Here is a 25,047-nt window from a genome sequence, read left to right on the forward strand (position 1 = left end):
CTATTGGGTCAGGGATCATATTAGGATTGTGACACTGAGAATGATAAATGGAAGTTTCTGCCAGTCTTCTAGGTTCAGAGTAATACTAGCATGTTAGCAAGTGGTATTACAGGTTCACAATATTAGACTTTTTACAAAGATTGAAAGACCTAAACTAAAGATGTCGAGGTGGAGAATACTGATTGATACTGTACTTTCTGTGAAACAGACACGATGGATTCAGTTATTCACGGACTCAAAACTCCACTAAAACCTTCTCAGGCTAGACTAACGTTTATTATTGCTCATTACATGTTCATTCATACGATGCATATTCCATGGACTCACAGGAAATGGCCGTATTTTTCTTTTACAAAACAGTCAGTGTAACACTCCCAGCTACGTTATATATCGGCAAGGGCTCTTTTGAGATCTCATCGCCGCACACAAGGCTCTATACAAGTCGCCGACGATCTGTGAACAAACGAAAGAGCCTGGGTTTGTTTGGAGCCAGTTTCAGCTGTTAACAACGAGCTCTTATGCGGTAAGAACAGGGCTTTCACTTGCGACATGTCTGTGTATAGAAGCACTGCTCCACGCCTCCACTTCAGCCAATTTTCCCTTTGATACAAAATGAACTAAATAAAGCATCCTTATATTAAGCTTTCAGCATTCCCCAATGGTTTGCTTTACGCAGAGCTACTATGGGTTTATTATTGCCTTAACACAAATACAACTTACATAAGACTTCAACGCATAAAAAGAACCACAGGATAAATTACATATCTATGGATAAAGAGACACTATGTTAATGGCAGAATATCGATGCTCATAACACTGACACTAACACGAGCAACATCAAGCCAGTAAAGGTTAAAGTCACCATAACAGACTAAATGATAATAACCGTTTAATTTAATAAATTATGTCCCTTTGTATGATGGAATTCAATATTCATGCATTTTCATGTACTCAGAAGCCACGGCCCTTATTTTAGTTTTAAACATGACCAGCAGATGGCGGTGTTGCCTCATATTACACTACCAGAACCTACAGTTAAAGGCAGAATGTTCATGAACCTAATTTAAAATATATTTAATTTATGAAGTATAAACAGAATGTCACTGCAACCAGCGACATCGCTGGCTGCACTGACATTCGGTTTATACTTCATGACGGTCACGCTGATGGAGTATAAACCAGTCTTAACCCATTAAGATGTAATTACACACATATGTAATTACAATGTTCCTAACCGAACATTGTATTGCTGATGTAACTATCACTACTGGTAACTCAGAGCAATGGAGTTCTAGAACACTGAAAAAAACCTACTCTTCAAAGAGTTTGGAGAATACCACTTTCTGGTTTTCAGACATTATTTTAATTTGAGGATATGTTTTCAATTGGCTCAGCTAGCCTTTGCGTGTAATAAAGAATATTTTATATATTACAGAAGCTTTTGATGTTCAAAGCAGCTGGTATGGCGATGTTTAGCCTCCAGAGGTTGTGTATATGTGTATTTCTATGCAATTTTCGGCTTTCTGTTTAGCATTCCCGGCCGTTAGCTCCTGAGCTGGAATGTAATTGATCTGCCTGGGTACTGCGTAGAGTAGCTAATTCAGGGGTTTCAGAGGCACTGACATTGCATTTCTATGCGTAGCAGCAAACGTTCAGAACAGCTGGAAGCTCCTAATGTCAAGAAGGGGTTCAGGGAATAGAAGACACAAGATCAGGATGCTATTGATGTAAAGGTCTGAAAATAAGTTCAGCAACACAATCTAACCTCATCTGGCAATGAAGATTCATTACACACAGAGAACTGCAAAATGTTAGTAATAATTTTTTCTATTATTATTATTTATACCAGTGTATTTTTTATGTATTGGTTACTGGCAGTTCGGCTTTGCAGGCTGGCTCAAAGGCAGTACTGTAAAATATAGATTGCAAAGCGAAACACAGTGCTAGAGAAAAATATGGGCATCTTTTATAATTAACGCTGTTAAAACTTTGGTAGGACAATCTATAAAATCTAGATTTTCTCTCTCCAGTGAAAATCTATGCACAGCTGTACACCTGGCTTATATCTTCAGCCATGGGAAGTTTCTGGCTGCATGACATTTGTATGATTGTCATTTTTCATTAGCTGCTCCATCTCTACACTGCAAGCTGGCCCCAAAACAGCAGGATGAATACGTCCCAGTTGGAGCACATATCTTAATAACGTAACATAGCTTAGTCTAACCACAAGAACAGGCCATTCAGCCCAACAATTCTTTTCCCACCACTAAAGTGTACCTATTGCTTAGTTTACCTGAAAGATAGATAGTATCTAGCACCGTAGAAAGCACGGTCTTGAAAACCCCCTTCCTGCTTCCAGTAGATGACCAGGCAAGCTCTTCCAAACAGTGACCACTCTCTCTGTGTGAAACAATACTTCCTAACGTCTGCATGGAATTTATACCACCCCCTTTGCTAATTTTCATTTATGTCCCCTCGTTCTGTGAACAGAACTCCTGAAAAGGTGTAATGTTGAACCACAACTTCGCTTCCTGCCAGTGCTCACTGCAAGGTTCAAGGGTCAAGGTATCTTTATAAGTACCCAAGGGGATATTTTGTTCTGCAGGCAGAAAATTCAGCATTCAAAGTTAACATACAACATGACATAACAAGAGATATATATATATATATTAATATATATATATATTTTTTTAATGTTCAAAAACTAATCTCAAAATAGATATAATTCATAAAACTGAACACTTCATTTAAGACTTGTTGATCTCGCAACAGCTTGGTTACATTTTACATTTGTCGGACAAGCAGGGCGGAAATGCCCTACCAATAGTGTGCTGGCCACTTCCATGGAAACAGGATAAAATACAGGGAAAATAGCAAGGGCAAAAGACCAGTTGGTTCTGAACTGCGCATGCTGGCTTTTCCCATGTCACCCCCCACCTGGGAAGGGGGGTGAGGGGGTGAGCTGAGGAGAGCTTGGACTCTCGTTTGTGCAGCTTAAATAGCTGAGAAGAGCGAAATGCTTACCAGACAGAATCACTGGAATGGGATATAAGAGAGCTCTCAAAACAGGAACAAATATCTCCACAGCTAATAGGTTTGAGAAAAATATAAGAAATAGTTCTATGCAGGAATGATAAGCGCAGATAGGGGATGTTGTCAACATCAAAATTCAAGGAGACAAGCTGTCCTGAGATGCCCAGTCCTAAAATAAGATTTAAAAAAACATTCCCTTACCTTTTACCAGTGTTTCTTTCCTCGGAATCTTGGCTCACAAGCTAAAAGGGAAGAAAAAAAAACATCTTAGAAGATCACACAGGAAAAACCACTTGCATTTTCAAAGCGTTTCATTCCAAACTCGAGCGGACATTAATCACACAGAAATGGTCTAGGTCTCAAAAAGCTAGCGGAAAGCATGGAAAGGAAACATTTTCAATCCCAAATTGTAACCACATTCCCTGCTTGTTCAGAAGACGAACACCCACCCCCCACCTACTTCAAAAGAAGAAGTTTTGCCAAAATGAAAACACTTCTTGAGCTGTGAGCAATTCTTAAAAGATGACACACATTTCACTTTATACTGTATGATTACAGAAAATCTGCCTGATGTGATATGGCATTCATCGAAAGCAACCTCAAACTGAAGCTTGCTCAGAAAGCAATGAGTAAGGTACATTAGCTAAAGTAGCTAACAACCATTTCCTTCACGCTGTGGGGAGTCCAATGAATCATCTGAAATGCTACTTCTGTACACAATAAAACAGGGAACTCTGCCTCTATGCCCACTGTGGGAGTCTGGAGGACGGGTTGTGACAGCATGTTCCAACAACTCTTGGAGTCAGGCTTATTAAATTAAGGCCTACCCACAGGACACCAGGCAAGGACTCGGACCGTAATGGTAAATGGCAGGCATTTATATAGCGCCTTTATCCAAAGCGTTGTACAATTGATGCTTCTCCATTCACCCATTCATACACAAACTCACACACTGACGGCGATTGGCTGCCATACAAGGCCCCGACCAGCTCGTCAGGAGCATTTGGGGGTAAGGTGTCTTGCTCAGGGACACTTCGACACAGCCCGGGCGGGGGATCGAACCGGCAACCTTCCGACTGCCAGACGACTGCTCTTACTGCCCCAGCCATGTCGCCCCCGATAACCGTGTTGTATCGCTGATACAGGCGGGACCTCCGATCTAACCTTGCAAACTTACCGTGCCCACAGAAGTCAGTGACCAGAGGGCGGATATATTACTGGAAGCACATGTAAAGAATTGACCCAGCCTATGAACTCATTATGGACTAAGGTGTCCTAAACCCGATTACAATGCATTTCAATGGTCACGTGTCTTGAAAAACGAAATGATCAAATACAAGGCTGGTGTCACATCTGTCTGTTAAGGAAGATGTATTGTGCAGGTCACATCCGTCTGTTAAGGGAGATGTAACCTGCAGGTCACATCCGTCTGTTAAGGGAGATGTAACCTGCAGGTCACATCTGTCTGTTAAGGGAGATGTAACCTGCAGGTCACATCCGTCTGTTAAGGGAGATGTAACCTGCAGGTCACATCCGTCTGTTAAGGGAGATGTAACCTGCAGGTCACATCCGTCTGTTAAGGGAGATGTAACCTGCAGGTCACATCCATCTGTTAAGGGAGATGTAACGCGCAGGTCACATCCATCTGTTAAGGGAGATCAGGTTGCATCTGAGGGGTTAAAAGAAATAACTGAATTTAAGCAGCAACAGCACTGACACTGAGTGAATTTTAGGGGTGCATGATATGGAAATGCTGGGGTCAATATCAATAACCAATATTTAGCTGGCCATAATGGCGGATAACGATAACACCCTCTTTTACATTATAACACAAATTTCCACATTCATGGAATAAGCAGACAGAGGAAGGCAATTTATTACACATTTTACTTATTTTACGTTGTTATACATTGCGTATAACAACATAAACTTTCTTACTTTATTTATAAGAGAGAGCTTACACTGTGAGCTTTCTGCATTGCACAGCTTCTCTTTTTGGGAAGCAAAAATAACAAACTAAAAATAAAGAGGTTGAGATGACCGTGATAAGGCTCATTTCTGACCATGACATTTTGTGAGCTGAGAATTAGATCCTATTACAAGATTCTAGATTGAATGGGCTCCAAGCAGATACTAAAATTTGGCATTTTTTTGTATACAATGTCACACATGTATTTATAAACAATATATTATAAACAATATATTTATGATACTAACTCATGTTTGTCAAAAATGTTAGTTCGACCTAAATCTCAGCTCACGATTTCCCCTTAATTTACAGCATCATTGGTACATGCTGTGTCCTTGTAGCGATCTGCCATATTGGCCATGATCTTAGCTCTTCAGCTTATAACGATAAGTTTACTTTAAGCTATTTGCAGCCAGTGACAATTTGACCCACAATGTTATTGTGCGTCCCTGTTCAATTGTATGATTTATGACTAAATTACAACATACAATATTTTGTTGACAAAATTAATGACAAAATTAAAACAAATTTTAATTCATAAAACATTCACAAGAGCTTTCCAAATCTGTTTCATGCAAGAATTCCTGATTGACAACTTGTTCAGTATACATGTTACCAGTTGTTCACACTTCCGAAAAACTGAGCCCTGTGATACACATTGAATTGAATCAAGTCGGATTCCTCAGACGAGCTCCCGGTCTCTCCCCCAAGTGACCACCGTAACCGCTTCACGGCGACACTGCACTGCAAAAGGCTCTTAACCGCTGCCATTGTTTATAATCAAATGAAGGGCCAGCACCGCGGCTTGGCTAGCCTCGCTAGCGGTAGCCGTGTCGGTGACCTTCGGTCCTGAGTTGCATAAGCGCTCTCAGCTTGGGGAAACGGGAGGGAGAAGTGCTCGCGTTGCTCAAGCCTGTTTAACACCCATGATGCTGTGCGCTATTACGCAAACTTGGTTCGCTTGGTGACCCCGACCGAACGAGCGCGGTAACCGACGCGGGCGCTGGAAATAATCAGGGCAGGAAGCCCACCCATTGTTTCATTTGCAGTCAGCCCCGTGTGACAATGACTGTCAGCTAAACTGTCGAACAGGCTTGGCACAGTAGGTTGTTTTTCTTTTGCAATGACTCATTTTAAATGCTTTCAAAAGAATGGCACAGGGCTCCCCAGTTTCTAAATATAAATAATATTTCTGTGCTGCATCTACACAGCACATTTTTTGTGATCTAGAACTGAAGGGTAGGAGGGGGACTAAGCCACGATTAATATGCAGTACCAAGCCAGCAGGCAGTTTGTAAACCAGCTACCACCTCACCAGCCACCAGCACTAGATGGTTGAACAGCTCATACCCAGCTAGACCACTTTCATGACCAGCTTGGCCAGCCCAATTTTCACGCTGACATAGCTATATTTTATAGCAGGGAGGTGACTGTGATTATCGATAGCCATTTTGCACCCTCACACATCAGCTGAGTCGTAGAGGCAGGCAATTATTAAGGCAATTAAACCAAAGGATGATTAGGTGGACAGCTTGACAGGGCAGAACCTGAAACTTGGTCGGTGTGTCAGGGAAACTAACATGTGCCATCAAATTCATAATGCATGCCGTGCGTCAGTCCGCCCCCTACTGGCCTCCCAACACTACTTCCTGTAGCAGTTTACTTTTCACAGGTCTCCCATCTAAGAACTAAACAAGGTGGGCTTTTTTGGCTTCAGCCATTACAAACAAAAAAGTCAAAGGTAATATGACTGCTGGCAGGAGCACAAGCTGAGGCTATGTCTGTACCTCACCACAACTAGGAAGTTGCTGTGACAGAATACAGTTGGCCACACCCCGGATTGGCATTATTTGATATGATGCAGATTAGGTACTATTTGCTATCAAAATGTTGCCAGTAAAGAAACCCTATGTTATTATAAATAAATGCAATTAAAACAATATGTCACCCTCCCACTCGGAAATAGCAAGTAATAAATTAATGAATCGTGCTAATTATCGGCTGATTGTATTTATGATGCGACCCAGCTTCAAATAAATGTTCTCACAATGTTACTAAAATGTTTTGCGAATGTTATAAATTTGCAAGAATGTTTTGTGTTAACTGGGAGTACTCCCTCTTTTCTGAGCAGTGTATAAAGCTATTAATCCCTACTCTGTGTGTGCGTGAGTCTGTACACATCTGTTTGCGTGCATCTGTGCTTATGTGAGTGCGACTGTGTGCGTGTGTGTGCTTGTGAGCATGCATGTGTATGCGTGTATGTGTGTGTGTGCACACATATGTCTGTGTGCATTCATGCCTGTGTGTGTGTGTGTGTGTGTGTGTGGGCACAAGGACAGAGGGAGTAATATGGGCCCATCTCTGAGGAGTCTGTGCAGCAGATGGATATATCTCATGCCTCTACCACACAGCAAGGGACCTGGGATCCTTTGGAAGTGAAGATGTCATTTTTTACCCTTGAGCACAAAAGTAACCCAATTTCCTTGATTGTAATAAACCATAATGACATTTTTACAATCTCCCAGTGACTCAAGTTTTTTAATTCCAAGAAGTCATCATCACAGTCGCAATTTAATAACAATAAAATGTCATAACGCACAAGTCAAAAATTCCATTCCTTCAATAAACACAGAGAGAACATATTCAATCACTAGTATTCTCATGTATTAAAATGTTAGAAAGGAGGCTATATCTGATATCACTGTTGTAACCATTTCACATAAATGTTTTTCTGTTTTGAAATCTGTGGAGTTACGTTATCTCAACAAAATGAGACAACGTAACTCCACAGGCTTCTGGAAGTCCAGTATGTGACCTACCACTGAATGTTGCCAAATGGAGTACAGTATGATGCCGTGCCATGTATTTTTGAAATGTACCTTTGTAATCCTGGGGCTTACACGGTTTAACTAGCCAGCGAGCCAGCTTTGACACAGTGAAAGAGTACGGGGGAGTATGGGGGTGTTCTGGCCTGGAGACTGGGAGACTGGGGACTTGGGGCTGGGTGATGACAGAGGACAGCCACAGCTGGGTCAACACTCACCAGCAGGTGAGATCTTCAGGTCTCGGGGGGAGGGGGGAGGGCCCAGCCTGGCAGACGGCCGAGGTCGCACAGTCTTCCTGCCGGGGTCAGCGTCTGGGGGAAAAAAAAATCACAAGGGACAGAATAAGCATGAGGGCCATGTCGTCTGGCCTGGAGACCGCTGGCTCCTATTGGCTGGCTGCTGGCTCCCTCCTCGTTGCTGGAATGTGACAACAGAAAAATACTGTCTAGAGGGACACATTGCTGAAAGCCAGAGGAAAGTCCCTGGTCACTTGACTTGACGAGTCCCATGTCAGTTCTGCAATGGCCGTCGCAGCCTCCAGACTGAAATCCCTTGAAATTAAATTCATATGCACAAACCAAAGGATATTAATGATGGAGGAATGGTCAAAACCCCCTCCAAATGTGTTACATAACCTAGAAAAAGACACGTGGCTGTCATTTTTATCATCATAATTGTGAAACTAGCCTTTTGGGTAAATTATTTATATATATATATATATATATATATATATATATATATATATAAAATATATATATATATATATATAAAATATATATATAATATATATATATATGTATTTAAGAAAAATTAAGGTTAAATTAAGGCTTGAAGATTCATTCCACTGATTTCTCATTAATAAAGAAAATGTTGGAAATAATAATGATAATGCTTCTGCCAATAACTTCATTACATATTAATCAATAAGCCAATAATTTTGCAGCCGAGGAAAACCTGTTATTGAAACAAGTTTGAGGGATACAAGCTAAACACATTAAGGTGGCCAATGCCGGCAATGATGAAACCACCTTTGTGTAGCAAACATTATTCCGGCCAGCACATTTTCCCACAGGGAAACCTCGGGATGCATTCCATGATTTAATCATGTCGGAGTGTTTCATGGGTATTATCTGAATTGCTGTCAGGTACAGTTTCTCGCATTTCATTCCATGCATTTGTCTGCACACTCTGGGCAGCAGTTTAAATGCAATATGGGTAGGTTCCTCATATAAATTACTTTATTTACACAAGATGCAAAACAAAGAGGTAAGCACAAGCATACCATGTGACCGGATACATACTTCATACCGGATAAAAATACATACTGGATACATATTTCAAGATGGGATTCTCTCGATTTTTCATCTCATGTTAAAGTACAAACTCAGAGCTACAAAATGAGCAACTTATATCTTTGGAGATATGACTGAATGTTTGAATATTGTGTTTTTGCTAAACAGTTTTGAGAAAGCTGGCTTTAAAGATTCTGTAGCAAATTTAGTTTGCCCCTTCACATCATGAAATACATCCTCAAATCAGCAACTATTGTATTAAATTTTGTATTTGTGTAGCCCCAAACCCAGTGCTTGCTATAAATGTAGGTTAATGGTAGACCTGATCTTCTGTAAAACAATTCTGCTTTTAACTCCATTTCGATCAGATAATTTTGATATATCCGAAATGGTCTAGTACAAGACATGTACAAGCTTGCATGGGTCATACATATTTGCCAGGCAAGTAATCAGCTAGAGAACCTTCAAAGTCCAACCAAATCAAGAGAAGCACATCCAAGCAGTCTTGCTTAAAAACTGCAAGACAGTAGTACTTAGTACCGTCTTTCATTATTCATTTCCTGTTCGTAGCAAGTGCATCAAAAGGTCAGATCTATCTTGTCTATGTGCTAACATAATACTGCGGCGGTTATCAATCAATTGGGGCTTCAGTGTAACCTCTACGTACTTCTAACTAACACTGGAATACAGGAGACAAAGCATAGTAGTTTTGTTTGGAGCTGACAACCGAATATTCTCAGTTGGTTGCTGCTTTTCATAGCTTTACACATACAGTAGGTCAAGAATGAGCAGAATTACATCAAAGGCATTTCAGTACCTAAATGCCATGATACTTTCCTCAAATCAAGGTAGAGGATTGCAATTAGTAAGAAGTGCAATTGGTTGTATGCTCAAGGTGATTATGAGACAGTGCCACTTCTTTGTACAGAGTAAAATGTAACGAACGGTCACAAAAATATTTACGTTTTTGAGTGTTGAGATTTGTTGTTACATAAGAAAAAATGTATATGACTATAAAGGATATAGTTGACTAATGAATATTATATTTGGCAGCTGCCATTTCATTTAATTGTGTCAAAGCCTCGTGCCCTTTCTTCTTGAGAGGAAGATAACCAAGTTGCAGGGCTCATTGTACAGGGATAAAGGTCTCCTGTCATTAACTGAAATTAAAAATTAACCAGAAAAGGGTTGCTTGGGGCTCAAGAGGTCATGACTAAAGAAGCCACACCAAGGCTGTGAAACAGTCACTGTACTACAGAAAAGCATGCGGTAAAATTCAGGTCACGTTGTTTCACATCTAGAGAAGTTCCCCTTAGCCTGGTCATCTGGAACTGGTCAAAACACAGGCCAACTCTTTAGGCGCATCAATGTGCTTCAGGTATTCAGACTTGGGTCAAATACGTAATTGGTTTTGATTCAAATACCTTTCTATACTTTACTGAGCTTGTCTGTGTGCAAACCCCTGAACATTCAGTTGGATTCAGATCCGGTGATTGGCTCAGCCAGTCAAGGATTTTCCACTTTTTGTGTTTCAGGTCAACGTCTTCCATTTCTGCCTGCAGTCACTTCATTGATGAAGACAAGTGAGCCCGTTCCAGTGGCAGCCATACAGGTACAAGCCATAACACGCCCTCCACCATGTCTCATGTAATCTCACCTGTCTGTTCTTCAGGCTTATCAGTGGTTTGCATCTTGTAGCGTACCTGGTCCTACTGGTGTAGTGTTCTATGTATGATAGAAGGATACATCAACACCTGCATCCAAGAGAGTGTTTTTGATCTATTGGGCTGTTGTCAGGGGGGTTTTCTTCACCATAGAGAGTATTCTCCGGTCATCAACTACAGTGGCCTTCCTCTGTCTACCGGGTCTTTTGACATAATTGAGTTCACCAGTTGTTTTTCTCTGGTTAATAATGAACCAAACTGTTGACTTGGAACGGCCATCTTTATTTGCATTGACACTGTTGCCTTCCTCATGTCACACCCCAACAAATATCTCTTCCGCATTCACTAACGACAAAAATGAATACACCTACCAAATGAAACACATCTGTGAAGCCAATTCAACAAGTACTTGTAGAACCTTAAAATGGGGGGACCACGTATAAAAGGTGCCGTCTAAAAGGTTCATCCACAAACACAAAGTGCTAAGATACAGAACCAAAATAATAAAAAAACTGACACTGTCCAATGAATTATGGTGCAACGTGCCTTCCATGTTTGGGACATCATTCCCATCATTCAAGACCCATCATTAATTTATTTGCCTCTGTACTTTTTTAAAATAATAATAATAATAATTTCATTTGGTGAAATGCTTTGCATTTGAATGGATCTCTACGGGAATTTGGGGGTAGGACTAGATTCAGCTATATATTAATGCCGATACAGATTGGAACACATTTGTTGGCTGAATGGCTTTAAGTCATCAAGGGTCCAATGAATAAAATGAGCCTCAAGCCACCATGCTGCTGGCAAATATGCAGTAGATACGAAAATTGTTTCTCCTGAATATTTTTCCCATTGAGTTGAACATGACTACTTATCATTTACATGATAATGCTGAGTCCCAAACATTATGGTGCCCTGAAATGGGGGGTACTATGTACAAACACTGCTGTAATTTCTACACGGTGAAACCAACATGTATAAAAATGCCCTTTATGTATGTAATAATGTACTCAAATTGTTGAATATATTTGTCTCCAATATTATGGAGGCCACTGTAGAGTCTTCTAGATATGTGTGAACAAACCTCAATGATTCCAGGCCTGAGATTATTCCCTTGCTATACGTCGTTTAAAAAGCAAAACTGCAGTGGCTCTAGAAAAGCTCTCTGCTACAGAGGCCAGAAGGCTGGCTTTAGAATGGTGCTGGGAAAGAGAGACGCCTCTATCCTCCGCAACACATCCTGACAACGTATTATCTGCCTGCCACAGAGTGTTTATGCAAAGACGGAGTGCTGCAGTGCTAACGATGCCCGCTGCAGCCTTTTGCTTCACGAAGCAATGCAGGGTATCTTTACTGTGCTGTACTGGAAGAAGTCCTTGACTGAGTGCCAGGGCCAATGTACGGCAAAAAGAACGGATCATCGGTAAATGATAGATGGAAGCAGGATGGCTTTCGAAATGTCTGTTTCAAATCGCTTTCAAACGAGCCCTTCTGCCGATGTTGCGGCCAGATGCTCTGTGGTTGGGTTTTGTCACTGGCATACACAGTCTCAGCAAAATATCATTAAATTGACTGACATACTTGCTGAGTCATTGTCAAGATTCCCATTTTACTCACTCTTTTTACAGACCAATAAAAACAGATTTTGTCACCATTTTGTGGTAAAGTGTGTATAGTTTATCAATAGAATGCAATTTCTGCAGACCCCAAGACTGGTTCAGAGTAGTTCTGCCACAGGTCTTCCTTACTATTTCATTGTGATGACAGTGAGGTTAGTGCAAACTATCGCGCCCCAAGCTTACCATTCGGAATGCCTGCAACACTGAAATCCTTACATTACATTACATTACATTATTGGCATTTGGCAGACGCTCTTATCCAGAGCGACGTACAACAAAGTGCATACCCATAACCGGGGATAAGTTCGCTGAAAGACCCTAGAGGGAAGTACAATTTCAACTTCAAATGATAACCTTACCTGATGCCCATCATGCGCCACCAACGTTCAGTTAATGTGGACATCTGTGCCCACATCTGGACGAGGGAGTCTAGCCTTTTTCGGCCTGCCCTTCAACAGAGCATTACGTAACCGACTCCTGAGCATTGAAGACAGCTATTTATTGCCCCACTGAACCAAGACATATTATTTCCTCAAGCTCTCTTCTGATACAGGGCGTTGAAATATTTGCATCTCCCAAGTACACAGGAGTCCTTACCGAAGAGCTGCCAAATGGCCCAGCCAAAAATGCAAAATTACATATTGTGTGCAGGCCTCCACAGTTGAACAGGAAGTGGCTTCGAACAAACAGAAGGGGAAGTTTCCATTTGTGAGTGTCTGTTCTACAGCTCAGACCTGCAGCAGACTAGAGATAAGAGGAGCAGACACCACGGTTCCCTTGTTAGTTCTAAAATGAAAAGATGAGGAAAGATGGGCAGATGTTATGTGCATTGCCTGTGAAGGTCCTGTACAAAGCTTGCAGGCTGTGAAAACAAGGTCATCACAGATGAAGAGAGGGCGCTGAAAGACATTTGAGATGCTCATGAACAAGAATAATACATTGCAACTGCTTCTTACCAATGAATTATTTTTGTATTATGGTCAGTAACCTGAGCCTACATTGATTGGGAATGGATTACTTGACCTGTGACCTTCATGCACTGTTTTATCCATGAAGAGAGCACAAATTGGACAGTCACATCACTTTCACTTTCTATCAAACTGGCAACAGGCACACACTTACCAGGATGGAATATTAAACAAAGGTATAGCTACGACACACAGGCAGGCCTTCAGCGACTGGTGCCGGTTTTTCCATAGCTTGTTTATCATCGTGCGGTAACTCCAAAGACAAGCATTATGATGCCAGCGGATTGGGTTGCAGTTAAAGGGAGGGGGGATGCGACTGCATTTATAATGATTCAAAATCAATTTTGCAACTGATCAAATAACCGGAATAGACTTTCTACCCCCCATTTTAATGAAAACTGCATCCTTTCCACCGTATTGAATTTGAGACTCAGACCCGCAGTTCACTGAGCGCCGCTGGATGTCATGAATACAAACTTACGCTGTTAATTTCTGGCCAGACAGTACCAGCGTATTCAAATTGTATTCACCCCCCCTACAATACAAAACCTACAATACCAGCTCATGCACATTGCATTACATCCTGCATTGTGCTGTTCTTTGTTCTTCCTTAGTCAAAGCAGATGTTCAGGGGAAGTTTATAGAGGAAGACTATAAGAGCTACATTATGCAATTTTGAAAATTGACAGCACTTTATAGCACACACATCATTATAAGGCAATATCTCTCTTAGCCTCTCGTAAAAATGAAGATGAGGCATAAATAACTGTCATACAACACTGCATTAAAGTTTAATGGTAAAAGGCTTGCCAAACATACAGTATGCATTGCAACAGACCAAGTTTCCTTGCCGAGGCGTTGCGCAACAGCGTGTCACAACGTCAAAGTTTTGGGTGTTGGATGCGTGGTAAAGGGCGAGAACGTGGGACCGTTTCTGTTCTGGTGCACCCGTAGGTCATGTCTCTGCCCCGGAAGACGGGAGGCGACTTTGCATGGGCAGGGCTGAACCTGGACCACAGCATCTGAGCAGCGAATCTCATGCCTTAACAACTTCCTCCCATCTGTCACTGTATCTCCTGCAGGGGCCAATAGCGTCAGGTGATGATGCGGTATTAAACCGTGGTGCCTGACGACTTCATCCACCCATCGATTCATCAGCGCCTGTCCCACAGTCTGTGGACAGGTGTCAAAATTGAAAGCAGAGCAACTGTCAGTCAGTCGTAGGACAAGGTGAAACAGGGTTTGGCTGCACCTATAAAAGGGTCTAAGATCTGGGATTCTCTCGATCACAATAACAGATGGTAATGAATTAACCATCGAGGGGAGGGGGAGGGTTGCCGAGTGACTGACCAAACGCCCACGCATGATCTTGCAGTTGGCCGACTGTGCCATGCTCAACGATTTGCTGTCAGTTTGCTGTCAGTCAACAAATGTACATAATTCAAGCAGAGCCATTGCTTTGGTTTTTGGACAGCTCAGAAGCAACTGCCCCTATTATAGAATGTTTACAACAAGAACCATTTAAAATGGCAAACTTTAACTGTCTCAATTCAGTTAAGTCCCTTGCTCATTACCATGTTCAAATGGTTAGTTCGATAGTGATGACTGGCTGGCTGCCAAAGAGAAAATCTCTTTACTCCCACAGCCTAGTCTATATAACGGAGATCTTAAAAAATACAAAATCAACAAATAAAAAAGAATATAAATATACACACCAGAAATTTATACAGATTTTTAATGACCAAATTGATCATTTATGAAATTGATTTGCTGTAATAACAACGGAACCTTTTTAAAATAGACTGAACGTTTTAAAGCTCTTTTTATTTCATAAAGTTAGTATTTAACATTTAATTTAAAATATTTTAAAAGTATTTGAATGGTCAATTCAAATACTTTAATACAGTAATCGTTCAACTCTTCATCAATGCACATAGGAGTCCAACTGGACTCAGACCGTATATACTCAAACCGTTGATTTAACACTGAACATTTTAATGTATTATAGGGATCTTGTGAAGCTTTCATAGGGATGTAGAGTCAAATCTACAAATCTGCGCAGTCTCGCACAACTCGAGTCGTCTCGGCAGTATATCTGAGGGGATGTTTTCGACTTTAATCTGAGAAAAATAACTATTTCTCTAAATTGTTAAAATTAGTGACCAGTGGTTCCTTGGAAACAAAGTAACTATGACAGCATTACTGTAAGCCAAGTTCACTTTTTATCTAAACTGCTGTTGGGCTGTTGGAACATTAACCATTAACTACAATGGCACATCTTTTATGGTGGTTAACTACACTGGCACATCTTGTATTAGATTTAGTATTGTGTAAAGGACTATAGTACAGTATATAGTATACATATTTTTGCCTACTATAGTATAGTATATCCCTGGTTTGGGTGTTTATGTTGTGTAATATTGCATGAAATGAGACTGAATAAAATCTGGACTTTCCTTTGCAATGACTATCATGCATCAGTTACATTGGAACTTCCTCCCATGTAATAACATCAGAGAACGCAAGCATTGACTTGGTCAATGTTTTAAGTTGTGTGGAATCCCCTTTTGTTCTACAAACCCGAGATGAATGCAATGCTCTCATAAAATGGCTGCCATTTGACATGGTGCACAAAGATACATTTGCTCGCTTGCCCCTGGGTCAGATCAATGGCACTTTCATGCTTGTCCTATTGATGCACTGCAATACAGAGGTGCTGCTCTGTTCGGTAGTCCCTCAGCTCACAGAGGATATCACAGAAGAAAATGATTTATTATTATTATTATTATTAACCTTTATTTTAACCAGAAATTTCCCATTGAGATTAAAAATCTCTTTTTCAAGAGAGCCCTTTGTGTAATTTGTGGTTTTTCACATAAACCACAAATTACACAAAGTTCACTAACAAACATAAATACAGTAGTAAACTAGGTAATTAAGCAGGATCAAACACTAAAAGCAGCCGGTTTGTTGTTCACCATTTACGCTGTGGGTGTGAAAAAAAGATATCGTGAATGATTATCTTACATCAGGGTCCATCCATGTAGTCTACAGTATACAGGACAACATGCAAGCAGATGGCGTATTGGAAACAGTGACAGTCACGTGGGACCAGTGATCATTGCGGAATCTATTCCATTAAGAGAGGGGGGCAGGCTAATGATACTGCATCAAACTACAACATTCCATCCAGTGAGAACATATGACTGGGCATCAATGGCATCAATCAATCAATGGCATCAGTGCATCCTCAATGGCAACGAACAAGTGCTTTTTTGTCTTGTTATCAGACTTCAGATTTGTTTTTATCTGAAGTAGAAAATATGAGCTTATCTTGTTTGTTCTCTACTTACTTGACAAATGAAATGTTCTCATGCCCATGGCAAATCTTGAAACTGTCTTACTGTACCACAATACAATATTTCCGTCTCATCTAGCAAACAAGTAAAAGAAACAAGATTTTGAGTAGCAAAAACATTGTTAAGATTGACTTATTTTTTGTTTTTTGTGATCAAAACGTGATGTGATCAAAACCTCTTTTGATCTTGGGAGCAGCAGGAGGGAATAGGAGACGAAAAGAAGCTCCTCTTGGCATACACACGAACCAGAGCCAGAGCGCTGGGACTTTGGGAATTGGGAGGAGGGGAAGGAACAGGAATGCCCCTAACCAGTGTGCACGGACATTCTTCCTAGCTGGACACCGGGGCTTACAGTATGTCAGATGGGTCTGGCAACAGGACATCACCGGTGCCTGGACAGATGGAGAGGGAGGAGATGGCCTCCTTTCTTGGCTATGGGACTAATGACCAGTATACACCGATGCAATATACAGTTCATGAAAGAGAATGTGCCCTTATAAAAGAAACCAAAATAACATATGAAATAAAACCATATTCCATCAGTCTTTCTCCGATGCATTTTTCATTGCTACTTGCATCGTTTTGATTTGCCACCTATTTATTGATTGGCCTACTGGTAAAAGTGAAACCTCTACCCGTTACACATTTCCTAGCTTACAGTCCAAAACACAGAACACAACACTTTCCATGGTTGGTTGCCCTGACAACAAATCCTGAATGGCCATAGATGTTAGTCTTTCAGACTGACATTCGAAGCGAATGCTGGTTTCAAGTAGCCAGCCTGAAGCTGGGCAGATTTCTGTATTGTCCAGCATCATGACATACCACAAGAAGCTGTCAACGATCCCATTTGTGAGATTAGCAGGTGTGACTTCAGTGTTGGATAATACACAATACTCCAAACTGCAAGGTCGGATTTTATCTTCCCAACTTTATCTTTGCTGTAGCATGTTCCTTCCCAACCTGCACTGTAATTGATCTTGGTTAACTGGTTCATCGATTAACCATGCCCATCCTGAATACATTTAGTGCGGTTACTCTTCAATGGGCAATTTGTTTCTATGCCAGTGCCAGGAAATTACACATTATTTGAAGCTGGAATGGAAGAAAACAGGAAACACTTCGTGCTACCTCTGGTTGTACAGGCTGTACTGAGTAAGCTCTCTCAAAACAGGACACTTCCATTTGTATCAGACAGCACGTTGAATCCTGGGAGTTTGTTCTGGAAGTTTTCTGCAGTGCCTGGGAGAACCAATCATTATTTACAGTTTTTTTTTGGAGATACAGTCTCCAGTTTCAAAGCAGATAAACGCTTAGGCACAGTGGTGATTTTCAGCCTAGAGCACTGTACTCTAGTGTACGGTTTCTATAAGATAAGGCAGGGGATTGAGATAAGGCGCATAACAGAAATAACATTTCTCTAGCACAGTGCACATGGAAGGCCTTGAGGAAAAGTGTCCCCCATTAAACACCCGTATCCATTACCCACCTCTGACCGAAAGCCCTTCCGTCATTCAGCCCCCCTCTGTGAGCTCCTCTTTGACAAGAGGCCGTCTGAGTTATGCGCTTCTGGTGACGGTGGCAAACTCTGGTACTCGGGTTTCAGCTGCGACACAAGTCATGTTCCAAAACCGGTCGGATGCAGAACCCGGCCAACAACCACTGCAAGCTGTCTGACGTTGAGGGTCCTACTGTACACTTCACAGCTCACTTTCCTAAACGATTAGAAATATATTATAATTGTAAATAATGCCTTTGTGTGCCGAATTGGGAGAGTGAGAAGAAATCCACAACAACACCAAAAGAGACTGACCAAAAAATAAGCTAATCTCAAGAAATATTTTATTCTTAAGACTTAAAATCTTTATATTATTTTTTTGCTAAGTAAGACCAGACAAACATCATTTTAAGGCTTATTACAAGACGAAAGCACTTTTTAAGACTGACACTTCTGCAGTGAAGGAAAGCTGACTCAGAACAGGGCAGATGTCACACCTGACAGAGACCCAATCCTTGGAAACCTTGGCTAGAATGAAACAGTAGGGTTTCAAGGACTTAAATCATTTGGAAATCATTTGGAAAGTTATACAGAGTGCAGAAAAAACTCTTTGCAGGGCTCCAGACTGCGACTACATTTTTATTGGCGGTGCGAGTACAAGGTCACACTGGTGTGACTACAAAGTTAATGAACGTAATTATTTTGCCTTTCGTCTTTCGTTCTCCCTCCAAATTAAGTCTGGGGTATTTTGATTCTTAAATTCACTACAGTTTGTCAATTTCTGATTGGTTAATGCAAATTTCTTATCTTCTGCATGTGGTGAAGATTGCGATTTCCGGGAGGTCTCTGCCCACTCCCTGGTATCAGGAAGCAGGTGACAAATTCTTGGAAAGGTGGGATGTCCGTTTATTCATATTTTAGCCAAAATGCATCAAAACCTTCAGTACACAGTACCTAAAATGATGCATGCATATACTGCAACAGATACAGCTCTCATCTGGTGACTGCATGATACAAAATTCGATTAATAAATAAACAAAATCCGATTAATAAATAAACAAATCAATCAATCGGTGCACAGGTTTTTGAACCGATTAAATCAAAATTCTGTGTTATGTGAAATAATTGAATAGCCGTACTATGGATCAATCTATACTCAAGGGCATCCAGACAAAATCAAAGAAACAATGATCAATAAAGACAAATCGGCCAAAAATAAAACACTCTAGTAGTAATATTTTTAGTACTCTCAGTAGTAGCTTTTAATAATTGAAGGAGAGAGAAAAACATTCAGTTTAGTCGTAAATTGAACGATGCAGTTTTGCACATTCATTGCACATTTATGCAATGAATGGGGGGGGGGGGGGTCAGCAAAAAGTTCGAGAACCACTGATGTTGCAAAATAAAAACTAAAATGTGTGACGCCGTGTCAATTTTGTGAATGTGACACCAGTTTAAAAAGTCTGAAGTTTTAGGAGTATTCTAATCCTAGACTTGAAAGGCATCTCATTCTTGATATGCTATAATTCTAAGTCACTGACGTGCAGGCTATGAAAAAAGATATTTAGTACTTTTCAGAAAACACAAAGTTAATTTGATTGCTGATTCCAGGATCCTGTGGACTGACCTTACTGAATGAAATGATACTGAGACAGGTGACCTCATCATTAAACAGCAAGTGTGTTAAGCCTCTCACAATGCCATCCTCTCTAATACCATGGAAGAATGAAAAAGGAAACTGCTACTCCACAATGGCAGTGACAATGAGAGAATCACTGTCCCGGATTAGCTTAAACTGTTTACACTTCCCATTGCCGTAGCTGTGCTTCCCGGCTTATTGTAAATTGAATTGAGCAGAAATAAAAATTCACAAAAAATTTATCTCGGAGCAGAACTACAAACAACATGAGAAAACCGATAGGGAAAGCCACATATAAAGGCTGGGGTTTTACATTCAAATTCAGTTTTACATGCTGATTTCCTGGTTTGAAGAGTTGCAGAACCCAGCATACACTTTATGTATTACAGTGCATTACAACCAACATCATGCAGTACATAGGTTGACCCTGTCTTCAAAACGCAATGCCTCCTTCCATCAGAACCACTCTACCAGATTGGTTTTGCTGTACTGTGACCTACAGCCTGCCTCAAATCTCAAGGTCTCGCTGACCCAGCCAGTTAGGTTTCCCTCACCATAGTAAATAAACCATTGTCTGTCACTGTGGTCTGACATGCCCAGTGGTTCAGATTTCACATTCTTTCCCTGGCTTCTGATCCCTGTGTCTGAGCATGTCTGAAAGAGGAGCACTGACCTCCCTCGACCACTCATAACATGCTCAAAATAGGCGTGCTAGTTTTAAGGTCTTCCCTCAGTTGAGCGAGGGAGGTAGAAAAACTGTGTTGCATGTCTTCCTCCTTCCTTCTATGACAAATGGGACAAGGTGAGTCCACTGCAGTGAGTCTAGAGAATCCCCACCCTTTCCCATTTGTACAATCACTTCAACATCACAGTGGTGTATATTCCTTCGGTATGCACTTATTGAATGCCGCTTTGGATAAAACAGTCCGCCAAATAAAGGTAATGTAATGTAAATTTGCCTCCAGCATACATAAAAAATAAATAAGTACACACAAATACTGGCTTTACATTTCAATTCTATACTGGACAGTTGTGTGAGCCAGTGGTTTTACTTTTGATTTAAAAAACTTCACCCTTGAGTGAGGAGAGAAACATATCTGTGGACCTGTTTGTTTCAAAAAAAAAAAAAAAAAAAAAAAAAAAAAATGGCCCTTGTCCTTATCTTTCTTGTACAGGTAGCAGTTGAAATTGTACTTACCTCTAGGGTCTTTCAGCGAACCTATCCCTGGTTATGGGTATGCACTTTGTTGTACGTCGCTCTGGATAAGAGCGTCTGCCAAATGCCAATAATGTAATGTAATGTAATGACTTTGTTCAGAGTTCCAGCTTAGGCTTTCCAGACTGGATATCCCACATATCCAGCTCCGTGTCAATGCGGTCACCCGTGTAAGCGTTGACTCTTGATAGTTTGAGTCACCTGCTTTGAGCCATACAGTACACTGAATACCAGTTAAATCTTCACTACTGCAGAGGATCTGCCATTACACGGCATACACTAGGCTATCTGTACTTAGGAAATGACCAACAGCTTCTATTCAAACAGAACTCTCTCCTCCACCATTTATCTATGCAATGAGAAGTTATTTATAGCCCACCGACAAACATCTATGCAAATTAAATTTTACATGTCTTCATTTCCCTGCTAAAGGCGAAGATACAAAAAGAGTAAGTATGGATAGCCAACCGCAGAACGTGCCAATACATGTGGGGGAAAATTTACTATAGAAGAGCAGCCACTCCATGGCTGCTTGAGTGATCTGCATAAGTATACTTAGTTTTATTACCTCCTGTGACACACTCATCCTTCACAGAACCTAAAATAGTGGAGATATGGACTTGTCTACAAACACAGCTGTGTATTCTGTTTATGGACAGTGAGATGCTCGAAGATTTTGAGGGTAGCCTATACAGTAACTAAGTTAACTGAATGAGGCATGTGTTAAAGGCGTGCAATGCAAGAATTTCTAGCTTGCCTAGCTCCTGTGTTTGTTCACAAAAAAATGTACACCCATTTTGAAAACCAGCCAGTCCTTTTGCAGATGACCGCGTGCCCTGATAGCAATAGCATAGTGCTAACACCAGTGGATTTCACACGGCGCTCTAGCTTGCCCACACAATTGTCACTTTTATTTTTATCAGACAACTCAAGTCTTCTGACTCTGGGAGTTTTTTTGATTTAGGCATGAGCTCCCTCTGCCCAGGAGAAGAAATACGCTGGTATAATCTCCCAAAAATATAAACAGCGATGTCAGTACAGTGGGACCGAGTTACACACCCAGCCAGCTAACATACAAAAATTTAGTTAGCTTATAACACGGCAGATAATTAATGTTACTGAAAGCTGGCCAGCCACTTGATTAATAGTTAGCCACCAAGGCTAATCTCTCACAAACCCAGCTCACAACTGTAGTAGCCAATCATCTCCTTTTGCCCCCTCTAGCCACACCCAGAAGGCCTAAGGAGATATTAGAATAACAAATACAAGTAGACAAGCAAGGTATTGGGCAGAAGTGCCTGTAGCGTAGTGGTTAAGGTAAATGACTGGGAGATGCGAGGTCAGTGGTTCTAATCCCGGTGTAGCCACAATAAGATCCGCACAGCCGTTGGGCCCTTGAGCAAGGCCCTTAACCCTGCATTGCTCCAGGGGAGGATTGTCTCCTGCTTAGTCTAGTCTGCTTAGACTGTACGTCGCTCTGGATAAGAGTGTCTGCCAAATGCCAATAATGTAATGTAAGTGAACACAGACACAGGTTGCCAGTGTATCATAGTAATGACTGGGCATGTTTGTTTGATAATATTTTCAAGATGAATATCCTGCATAGTATGCCTTTTAGATGAGGGACTATTCAAAATGCATCAACAAAACAACACAAAACTATTGTCATAACATAAAGTGTAACTTCAGTTAGGTAACATGTATTCTGTTAGACAGGAAAAATTACTAGCTACATTTTGTTGTTATATTAGGCTAATAATGAGAATGATTATGAGAGATTACAACAATGAGACTGTGCTTTATAAGCACAGTCTCACTGTCTCATTATATAAACAGAATTTAAAGTTTCTCCTGGCACTAGACAGCCGTTTGAGGATGTAAAATGGCAGATTAGATGCAGGTTTTGTACATTACACATTATGCTGGGAAAAATAACAAACTCAGTCAAACATAACAAATAATCATTTAAAATGTTGAGAATATCAAAACTGAAGTCCCCATAGTAGACAGCAGGATAAACAGCACTATGATAAAATACTATTATAGCATAGCTTTCAGAAAGTGCTCTGGATGAATGGATTTTCTATAAGGAGTGGTTCCAGTTTCAGAAGCGCAACACAAAATAGGAGTAGATGTCAAGACCAAAAATGATTTATAGCCTGAAGAATTCAGAAACCATGTCATTAACAACCAGAAGCTTTTTATTATTAATGGGGTGAACTGAGGTTCGTTTATCATTTAAAAATGAAAAAATGAAAAACTCCTGAGATTCCTGAGAAGGACTGAATTCATCCATCATCAATATTGTATCTTAACATGCACTGCTTGTTATCACTAGCTGGTCAGGGTTTGATAATGTTCTACATTTTCCCAACAATGGTCTGTATCGTCTATTTTGGTGTGGGGATGAAAGTAATGTTTTCCTGTTTGCATTAGATACTAGGCCTTATCTTCACTTATTCTTAAAACCCATGGGCATTGCTTATAGGTTTGTCAAAGAGGCACACAAACATTTTACGTTGAGGCTAAATCATAGGGGCGGAGGTCCGCAATCTGAAACTGTATTTGTTTTATCTGGCCTAATGAAATGAATTTCCTTAGTGATAAGCACAGTACTTCCATATACATTACTTCTAGTCATTTCTTTAAATGATTTTCAAGTCTTTTCGCCTAAAGTATTTTCCGCCAAAGTACCCTAAACCACACAAGATCTGCACATGAAGACTCATTGCAGACTTTCTGCAAACAGTAAAACAATAAATGAATAAACTTGTACATACACTGTGCTTGTATATTGGGGCAAACATCTCAAAGTTACTTGGAAAAGGAAGCTCCCTGCGTTTCAGTACTGTATGCATACCTGCCCTGAACATAATCATTAAAAACTAATAAACATGTGGGCTCCCATTTTTATCCCATTAAAGCCATTCCCAGAGTGATTTACACTTGGCACTGCCCGGCACTGTAGCAATGTGAACAGCAACAGCACAAATGAGAAACCAGAGAGAGCCAAAGCCCCACCCATGTCTTCCTGTGTAGTCAAACAATATCCTCCAGCTACTAGTAGAAGCAACTGCCAGGTTTAACATGGGACTTGTGCCATCTAGCACCCTAATGATAAATGAGTTAAGAGACATCTGAATGCCAGTATTCCCTACCATTATACACCTACTGAAACCTAACTAGATTGTGCTGCACTTCATTTTGGAAGCACTGAACAAGAGCCAGCTGGCTGAAGCTGTGTAAAACACCATCTGCCCAGCTGGCCAGGTTGAAATGTACAACTGAAGAACAATGTACAGACTACGGGCGCCAATTCATGTGGAGGACTGAGAGTATGCAGGTTTTCATTATGAACCAATCTAACCTAACCTACTTCCCTCATTTCTGGTTGAAGTTTCAGTAATTTGTGAAATCAGCTGGTGTGGTAATGAAAACCAGCATACGCTCAGCCTCCGTGGCGCACGACCGTGGCATCCCTGGTATGGACTGAGATGGGAAGACGATGAGCAGCACTCTCATTTTGCTCAAGGTTTGCAAATGAGTATCAGCGTCATAAGTCACGCAAGACATTTCTTGGGCAAAGGTATCAACAGCTTGGCTACGAACATGACCCATCTTAACACCTCTGGTTAAAGGCATACTATGCAGGATTTTTCAGCCTAGCTGCGCTCCTGTGTTTGCAATGAAAGGATTTTTATCCTTGGTCGGGAGCGCCACACACCCACCATTTTTATATTTCAAATGCGTTTTCCCTTTTATCTTCATATCTCTGTTTTCCGACAACTGTCACCTGCAAGGAAAAGCAGTTCCAGGGCGCATTCTGGTTTTTGAAAGAGTGATCACTGGAATTACTGTACTTTTTCACCCGCACCATTGCAGTAGATGGCTAGCTATGAATGGTCAGCTGAAACCTGTTTTCACCCCGTGCCACGCCCAGAAACGTACCAAAGACATAG

At 40.9% G+C, this 25,047-nt stretch overlaps 1 protein-coding gene across 2 annotated transcripts in view; it reads right to left on the reverse strand.

The window, feature by feature from the left end:
- The window catches only part of fam49bb (family with sequence similarity 49 member Bb), a 77,153-nt gene that overhangs the window by 37,720 nt on the left and 14,386 nt on the right, over positions 1-25,047 (reverse strand). For both annotated transcript variants that reach the window (XM_061237665.1, XM_061237664.1), the window contains exons 2-3: positions 8,046-8,138; positions 3,235-3,275 (exon numbers count right to left, since the gene is read on the reverse strand). The gene's annotated coding sequence lies outside the window, so the exon portion shown is untranslated. The remainder of the gene's footprint in view (positions 1-3,234; positions 3,276-8,045; positions 8,139-25,047) is intronic.

This window comes from Conger conger, chromosome 4 (genome assembly GCF_963514075.1).
Source record: "Conger conger chromosome 4, fConCon1.1, whole genome shotgun sequence".
Classification (NCBI taxonomy): Eukaryota; Metazoa; Chordata; class Actinopteri; order Anguilliformes; family Congridae; genus Conger; species Conger conger.